Here is an 8,504-nt window from a genome sequence, read left to right as displayed (position 1 = left end):
AGAGTTAGAAAGCGAAAAAAGAATATAGAGAACGGCCATATCTCGTTGTTTCATTATTTGACACAAAGTCACAAATAGATTCACCCTCTTATAAACACTTGTAACTCTAGAAAATATGAGATTCACCCTCTTATAAGCACTTGTAACTCTAGAAAATACCTATCATCATCCTCTCTCCCTGCATGCAACCTCCTCTAAAAATAAATGGAGGCTATCTACGTTTGAACGCCCGATTGCTCCTCCATCAACCGCCCTCGTGAAGAACCATTCCTCTTTTGAAGGTAAAATAATGTTAAAATCAGTTGTTGAAATTAGTTGGCATTCTTTTGTGTAAAGCTTTAAAGTTAGCGTTCCTTCTATAAAAATATTGTTATGAAATTTACTACTTTTGTATAAGAGCATCTTCAGTGGGAGATTGCTCATTTGTGTCCAATGGGATACGAACAGTTTTTTTTAAGAAAAAAGAGAGGATAGGGGGGAGAGAAGAAGGGTTTGAGTAGGGTTAGTGGGCGAGTAGTTGGAGATGCTAATTTAATTCCTCATTCACATGGTATTAAATGGATTTGCAAGAGCAATCTTTCCAATGGTGCCAAGTTTCTGATGGTCAAAGAGTCGATGAACGTGAGAATGGACAGATAAGGGCTCCAAACGGTCAAACAGGCGGCCAAGGCGGTGTCAGTGGTGGTGCTAACAGCCAGCAAGTGCATAGATACTATGAGAGTAACCAGAATGCAATCACTCCACCGCTTCAGACCGAATGGAACTGGAATTCGAGGCCCGCGCCTGTAAGGATCAACGGTGCAAATAACCTACCAAATGTTACAGAACAACATGTGGAATATCATGATGAAACTAATGAAGATGAAAAGTCTGATGACGAGCTCCTAAGTGATGAGTATGATTCATATGAAATGCCTAAAATTCATGAGGAGCAAAAGAAGTACATGTGATATGCAGAGTTTTTCAAGTCTTTGAACACCTTGACTGTTGACCAGGTCAATGAGCCGATGAGGCAGTGACATTGCGTTGTGTGTCAGAACGGTCTTGGGCTATTGACTGATATAAGAGCATGCACTCTCTTTTGACTCACGCTAAAACAAAAGGATTGAGAAGAGTCAAGTTTCACAGAGGTCTGACTGTAGTTTTGGAAGAAGAGTTAAGAAGTAAGGGTGTTATAGTTAATCCAGCTAGTGAAGTGAATTGTCAGTGGAAGGGGTTGAATAAAAATGTTAAAGATAGAGAGATTGTATGGCCACCAATGGTTATTATTAGGAACACACAAACTGAACAAGATGAAAACGGAAAGGTATATTATTAGGTTATTACTTCATTATTAGAGAAAATTCCAATTTGACTCCCTGAAATATATAGTCGGGAGATGGAATAGCCTCTGAAAACTAATTTGCGTATTTTGGACGTCTGTGATATTTGGCGGGTCATTCTGTGCCCTTCCGTCATGTTGACCGGCGTTGACTAACCAAAAAAGGTTGAAATGACCATTTTACCCCTGAGCATATAATTAATTTTTAAACTTATCTTTCAAAATCGTGTAGATGATGAGGTTCGAACCCCCGACATTTAGTTTAACAAAACACAAAACCTACCATGTGAACTAATCTAATGTTTGGTATAGTTGTATAATATGAAATATATATTACCACTTCATCACTTCATATCTTCATCTTTATTATCATCTTCAGATTCATAACCTCATCATCATCACCATATCTTCATCATCATCATCTTCTCAAGTTCATCATCATCTCCAGATTCATAACCTCATCATCATCACCATGACTGACCACCATCCACCACCACCACCACTACCCCACCTCCGTACGGCCACCCAAACCCTCCACCACATGTCACACCCCAACCTATGGCGGAAATGCCGGCGGACTGATTGCTCACAACTTTTCAAATGTTACTATCATGCAATATTTAAATGACAATATCTATTAATTGAATTCAATTATCAAATAAATCAAAATACAAACAAGTACATCATTTATACAACAATACAAATTTTATACTTCTTGATTAAAATATTCTTCTAACTAAAGTCTTCACTAAGTCTTCACCAACCTGCATATGCGCATAAAATAGAATTTTGTCAACAACACATGTTGAGTGAGCAACACACCAGTTTAAGTGTACATATAGTATAGTATAAAAATAAGTATTTGCAACAAGTCATATGAGAATACCAAATTAACCAATTGAGCAAGTATAAATGAGATGTCGAGAAGCACAAAGGCTATAACGACTGGCGTATGATCATACTAGACAGAGATTATGTTGGACCTCTCCGAATGCGAAAGCATACAAAGCAAATAAGCACATAAACAAGTAAGTTATAAGTTGTTAACACATAAGACAAAGTTGCAGTTTTAATTATAAATATATAATAAGAAATATATTTACGCATATGTCCCCAAAACGTGGAAAAGAAGTAAAATAGGGGAATGTGGTACTCACCTCGATAGACGAACCAAAGTGAAAAGAGAAATATTAGGAATGATGATTCGCGTAAATCACGCGCTTCGGAAAATTTCCAACGAGAATCCTAAGTAACAAATAATCACGGAATAAATACGGATTGAATAAAGAATCTAAAACTATAGAGAAGTTCGGGTTTAATGATCGAGTGTAATCTTTACAAAAGCTTTTTATTACTTAGATTAATTATAAATTTATTATCAAAGTTTTATCGTAATAAATATGATTTACTTATAATAAACACCTAAATATGCTTGAATAAATACTTATAAAGGTTTCATAAATTATATAAAGAAATTTGTTTTCTCAATCCAAAAATACGTTTAATATATGTTTATTATTAATAAATAGTTCTTTTATACTGGTATTGTAAATAATAAAATTGATCTTTTACAAAATACTTAAGTTATATAATTTAACAAGATTATAATTAGATATACATATATTAGATTTAACTCTAAATAAACACCTTTTTAATATATTAAAATCTTTAATAAACCAATACATATACATATATATAAATACACATGATTATATGTATATATACGAACGAAAACATGGGTTAAACGAGTATTGGAAAGTCGGTTTTCATTAAAATGGTTTTAATTAGTTATTATTATTAATAATATAATTATTAAATAATTTAAAAAGTATTTTAACAAAAATTAACTAAAAACTCGGGGAGCAGAGGGTTGAACCCGCGACCTGCGCCCCGTAAGTCTAACGCTTAACCAGCTGGGTTATCCAGCCATATGCAACATAACTTAGATCTAAGTCGTTTTAAACAGAAGCAGAAAATAACCAGGATATCATATGAATCCTAAATCCATAATCAATTCGCTTATTCGCTAGATATTGATCGAATTAATGTTAGGGTTAAGACAATACGGAGAAAGGCGAATATGTTCATGTATTTAATTACCTTTTTCGATGCTTAGTCGCTGATCTTTCCCTCGACGAACAGCCGGCCTGAGAACAATGATGAACAGAAGGTTACAGGGTGTTATGATCAAATTAAGTATAGGGGTTTGGCTCGAGACGATGTATAGATGCTGTCCGGGTGTTTAATTGAATAATAATGTTAGTTAGTATGTATATTAAGAACGAGTTGATTGTCGGTTAATAAAATAAGTAATACGAATCTGTTTTGATCTCTATAACAAAATTAGGGGTGTTGGCAGGCCGATTACTAAGTATAACTAAGCTCACAACAATTAATTTCATATATTAGACGAGAATTAAGGGCCAAGAAAACTTAACGGATCATGGATCAGGATCTGGGTATGAAAAACGGGTTTAAGGAACGGGTTATTGGATAATAACATATTAATATGAAAATATTTGCCTTTTAGTCCCTGGAGTTTGAAGGTGGAAACAAAGTTGGACAAAAGTTTAGATTTGGGTGATTTTTGCCAAAGTAGGAAAGTTATTTAATATAATACATATAAATAGTTAAACAATAATATTATAAAAATTAAAGAACTTGATAAGCGCGATAAAATTTTCCAAAACATCGAAATGGGTCGGGTATATTGGTTTTGAAATGTCCGAGTTGTTACACCACACCACCACCGTCATCTTCTCCTCCACCTACAACCTCGATCACTTTCCATCCTCTCATTCTTATTCTTCTCCCTCCGTAATAACCTCGAAACCCTAACTAATTACCTCACTCATTACATCGATTCCGACCAATATATCCTAACTAAATTTTGCCACGAACCCAACCTGACACGAATCCAACAATACCCATTTCCCGCCAACGCCACCGCCGCCGCTCGTTTCTGCAGCTCACACGCGTCGGAACCCTAGACGACGGTTTTTTCTCTGGCGATGAATTGACCACCGATTGTTTGGGAATTTGGGGTGAAAACATCGGATTATAATCAGTGTATGACCTATTCTGGAAATCAGTCATGGTGATGGTGATGAATCTTGAATTCTTGATGATGATATGAAATGATGAATCTTTGTAAGAAGTTGTTTTGGATTGTTAAATTGTTTGATTTTGATTTATATTCAATGATTTTTTTTGAGTTGTTGATGATGATGATGAAGGACATCAGTTGATGATGATGAAGATCATCATCTGTTATTATTATTTTCTTTATTATTATTATTATTATTATTATTATTATTATTTATTAGAAGAAGATTACTAAAATACCCTTAATATGTTGGTATTATTACTAAAATATCAACAGTCAACTGACGGTCAACTAACGGTAGGAGTCAGAAGAACCCGCCGGAGAAATACAGGGTGCGCAACATGCGCAAATTAGTTTTCAGGGGCTATTCCATCTCCCGACAATATATTTCAGGGAGTCAAATTGGAATTTTCTCTCATTATTATTTGGTTAATTTCATATTTTATAAATGAGTTAACTAATTGAAAATTGAAATCAGTGGCTTGGGATGCAAAACCAAGAAATTCTTGACAACTTTGGGTCATATAAAGCACTGAGGGCCTGCCATGCTTATGGCCAAGTGGGCACAAGGGTGTGCGCGTGCTGATATGTAATCCTTAGTCGTTGGGTACACCGAGGCTGAATGTCTAAGCAAGCATTTTGAAGATGAAGGTAAAGAAAGAGATTTGTTTGAGCGCCGCCATATTCTCTTTTGTCCCTCGGGTAAACGCAGGCTTTATGGTTAAATGGCTAAAAAAAGATATGGATGTCTTTAATCAGCACTCTCAAGGTCGGGATTATTACTTCTTTGAGTTTGTTTTCCTTTCTTAATCGTTCAAAATGCATTTAACTCTTTTTATGTGTTTAATAAATTAGGGGAAAAAAGCTGAAATTTGATATGGTTTCTTACCAAGAAAAAGTTGTAAATCAGCTAAAGCACATGAGTGAAGATAGTCAATAATTGCATTGGTACAAGAACCGAGTTATGAAAGAACAAATGCTTGTTAAGTCACTTGAAAAGTCATGCGAATTATTATCTTAGAAACTGAGGAAAACTGATGAAGAGAACCGGAGAACACAGGCCAAGTGGGCACAAGGGTGTGCGCGTGCTGATATGCGAATCCTTAGTCGTTGGGTACACCGAGGCTGAATGTCTAAGCAAGCATTTTGAAGATGAAGGTAAAGAAAGAGATTTGTTTGAGCGCCGCCATATTCTCTTTTGTCCCTCGGGTAAACGCAGGCTTTATGGTTAAATGGCTAAAAAAAGATATGGATGTCTTTAATCAGCACTCTCAAGGTCGGGATTATTACTTCTTTGAGTTTGTTTTCCTTTCTTAATCGTTCAAAATGCATTTAACTTCTTTTATGTGTTTAATAAATTAGGGGGAAAAAGCTGAAATTTGATATGGTTTCTTACCAAGAAAAAGTTGTAAATCAGCTAAAGCACATGAGTGAAGATAGTCAATAATTGCATTGGTACAAGAACCGAGTTATGAAAGAACAAATGCTTGTTAAGGCACTTGAAAAGTCATGCGAATTATTATCTTAGAAACTGAGAAAAACTGATGAAGAGAACCGGAGAACACAACAGTATCATGCCAAGAATTAAAAGGAAGGGCGTTTTGATAACTTGAGGCAGGCTGAACAATCTTTTTCTGCTATGGATCTTTTGAAGAGGTATGTGGCATAACTCATTTGTTTTAAATTATTATTGTTTTTGTTATCATTAATAATAATTGAAAAAATTATGCAGAACTTTTGGAGGATGATGAAATGATTAAATTTGAAGAAGAGAAGGAGTTGTTGGTGAAAATACATGATGAAAAGATGGCTGAGTTAGAGATAGGGTTTAATGCAGATTTGTCTCTCTTGAAACTTCTTAAATGTAATTTAAGCACATGTAACCGAGATTCACCCTCTTATAAGCACTTGTAACTCTAGAAAATACCTAACATCCTCCTTTCTCCCTGCCTGCAACCTCCTCTAAAAATAAATGGTGGCTATCAGCGTTTGAATGCTCAACCGATCCTCCATCAACCGCCCCCGTGAAGAACCATTCCTCTTTGAAGGTAAAATAATGTTAAAATCAGTTGTTGAAATTAGTTGCCATTCTTTTGTGTAAAGCTTTAAAGTTACAGTTCCTTTTATAAAAATACTGTTACGAAATGTATTACTTTTGTATAAGAGCATCTCCAGTGGAGATTGCTCATCTGTGTCCTATGGGATACGAACGATTTTTTTAAGAAAAATAAGAGGAGATGGGAGATAGAAGAAGGGTTTGAGTGGGGTTACTGGGTGAGTAGTTGGAGATGCGTCACATAAAGAGGTTTCCATCCAGGCCTTTGGTCCGGTGTTATGGTATCTCTCTTCTATCCTAGAAATTGATAGTTTAAATTCTGCAATGTTCATGTATAGGTAGATAAGCTAATGGATATATTTATGAGTATGTTAGTTTGCCATTAAAAATAAAGGAAAACATAAAAAAGGTAACGATCCTTGATCACTTGACACGATATTAGATTGTTTTTATTCTTTAGTGATCAAGATCAAAATTCTTGATACCATGACAGTTTTGATATTTAAAGTTTGAAATCGAAAAAGGAATATAGAGAAAGACCATCTCACGTTGTTTCATTGTTTAACATAAAGTCACAAATAGATACTAAGGGGGTGTTTGGGATTCCTTATGTTCATCAGCTTATAACTTATAAACTTTTTGAAAAGTTAATAAGGTGTATAAGGTGTTTGGCAAAACCATAAGGACTTATGGATTTTAACTTATGGAGAAAACAAACTAAAGGGGTTTTGAAAAGTTAGGAATATGTAACTTATTAATTTAAATGAGTTTGATTTACCTATTACACCTCTCTAACCCTCAAAACTCATTACACTCATTTTAAAAAAAGAGTCATTTTTAATCGTTTTGGTTTTCACCAACACATAAGCTAATCAAAACATTTTTTTTAAAAAACTTCTTTTAAAAAATTTATAAGTTAAGAAGTCATTTTAACAAAAGGTCTCTTTTCATTTACATAAGCAATCCCAAATACACCTTAAATACGAAGGACGTGTAATATATCAGAGCATTATCACTTAAACACTGTTGTACGAAATACCTATCTATCTAACTTTAGCAATTACTAATGCCACATGCCAAATGAAGGATATATAAAAAGCTTAAGCAGATAATTATAATTCTGATACTGTTAAAAAAGTTTGGTTACAACGGTTTTGTCTTTGATTATTTAAAGCTTTATGTTATGGAGGGGTGAAAATGCAATGTGAAAGGGCCAAATCGCGTCACATAACCACTTAGCTAGCAAAAGTGTTGAAATTTTTCTCATTTACTAGAGAGTGTTATGTGATTTGTGAGTGGAATAAGCAAAATAATCATCAGGTGAAGTGAAATAATCGATTATATTATTAACTATTAATATATAAAATATTAAATGAATCATTCCAAATGCCCTCACCTGCCATGGTGATCCATAACCCTATCCCTCACCCCTCGGTTGGCTGTCATGATCCTTTGACACAACCCTTTGACGAGCTATAACACACTCTAAATCCAAATTCGAGAGTTTTTCTTCCAAATAATCACAATAAAAGCATCACTTGAAGCATCCAACAATCAATTACTACGTGTTTCCAAATAATCACAGTAAAAAATAAAAGAACTACAATAAAAAGTACGATTACAACTGTTTTTTTCGCATTTATCTAAATCCAAGTACCTCACTTCCAAATAATTGCAACTAAAGCATTTCTTTAAGCTTCCAACAACCAACAATCACATTTTTCTTAACAACATGATTTCATTCATAAACTAAAAGAACACTAGCAAGAAGCCAAACACCACAACCACAAAACTTTTAATTACACAACTAGGAAGAAAAAAAAAACAACATCAAACTAAAAAAGAAGACACAAATCCCTCTAAAATTCGATTGATGGAACCAGGGATGAGCTCGATACCGATCAGTACCGATCCTGACAATCTTGATCCGGATTTTCCCAAAAACTTGGTACCGGTATCGATACCAAAAATGTTTGGTTAGTATATTACGGTATGTGTACTGTATGCAAAATTTCGGTAAA

The 8,504-nt window shown here is 34.4% G+C and overlaps 1 pseudogene; it reads left to right on the top strand.

Moving 5' to 3' along the window:
- Window positions 1-557: 557 nt before the first annotated feature.
- Window positions 558-6,291, top strand: LOC143566021 (protein SUPPRESSOR OF GENE SILENCING 3-like; annotated as a pseudogene).
- The last annotated feature ends 2,213 nt before the right edge of the window (window positions 6,292-8,504 follow it).

This window comes from Bidens hawaiensis, unplaced genomic scaffold, assembly GCF_021521415.1.
Source record: "Bidens hawaiensis isolate Kalapana, Puna unplaced genomic scaffold, B.hawaiensis_p1.1 tig00022675_1, whole genome shotgun sequence".
Classification (NCBI taxonomy): domain Eukaryota; kingdom Viridiplantae; phylum Streptophyta; class Magnoliopsida; order Asterales; family Asteraceae; genus Bidens; species Bidens hawaiensis.
Note: the sequence above shows the minus strand (reverse complement) of the source record. Positions and strands in the feature narration are given on the sequence as shown.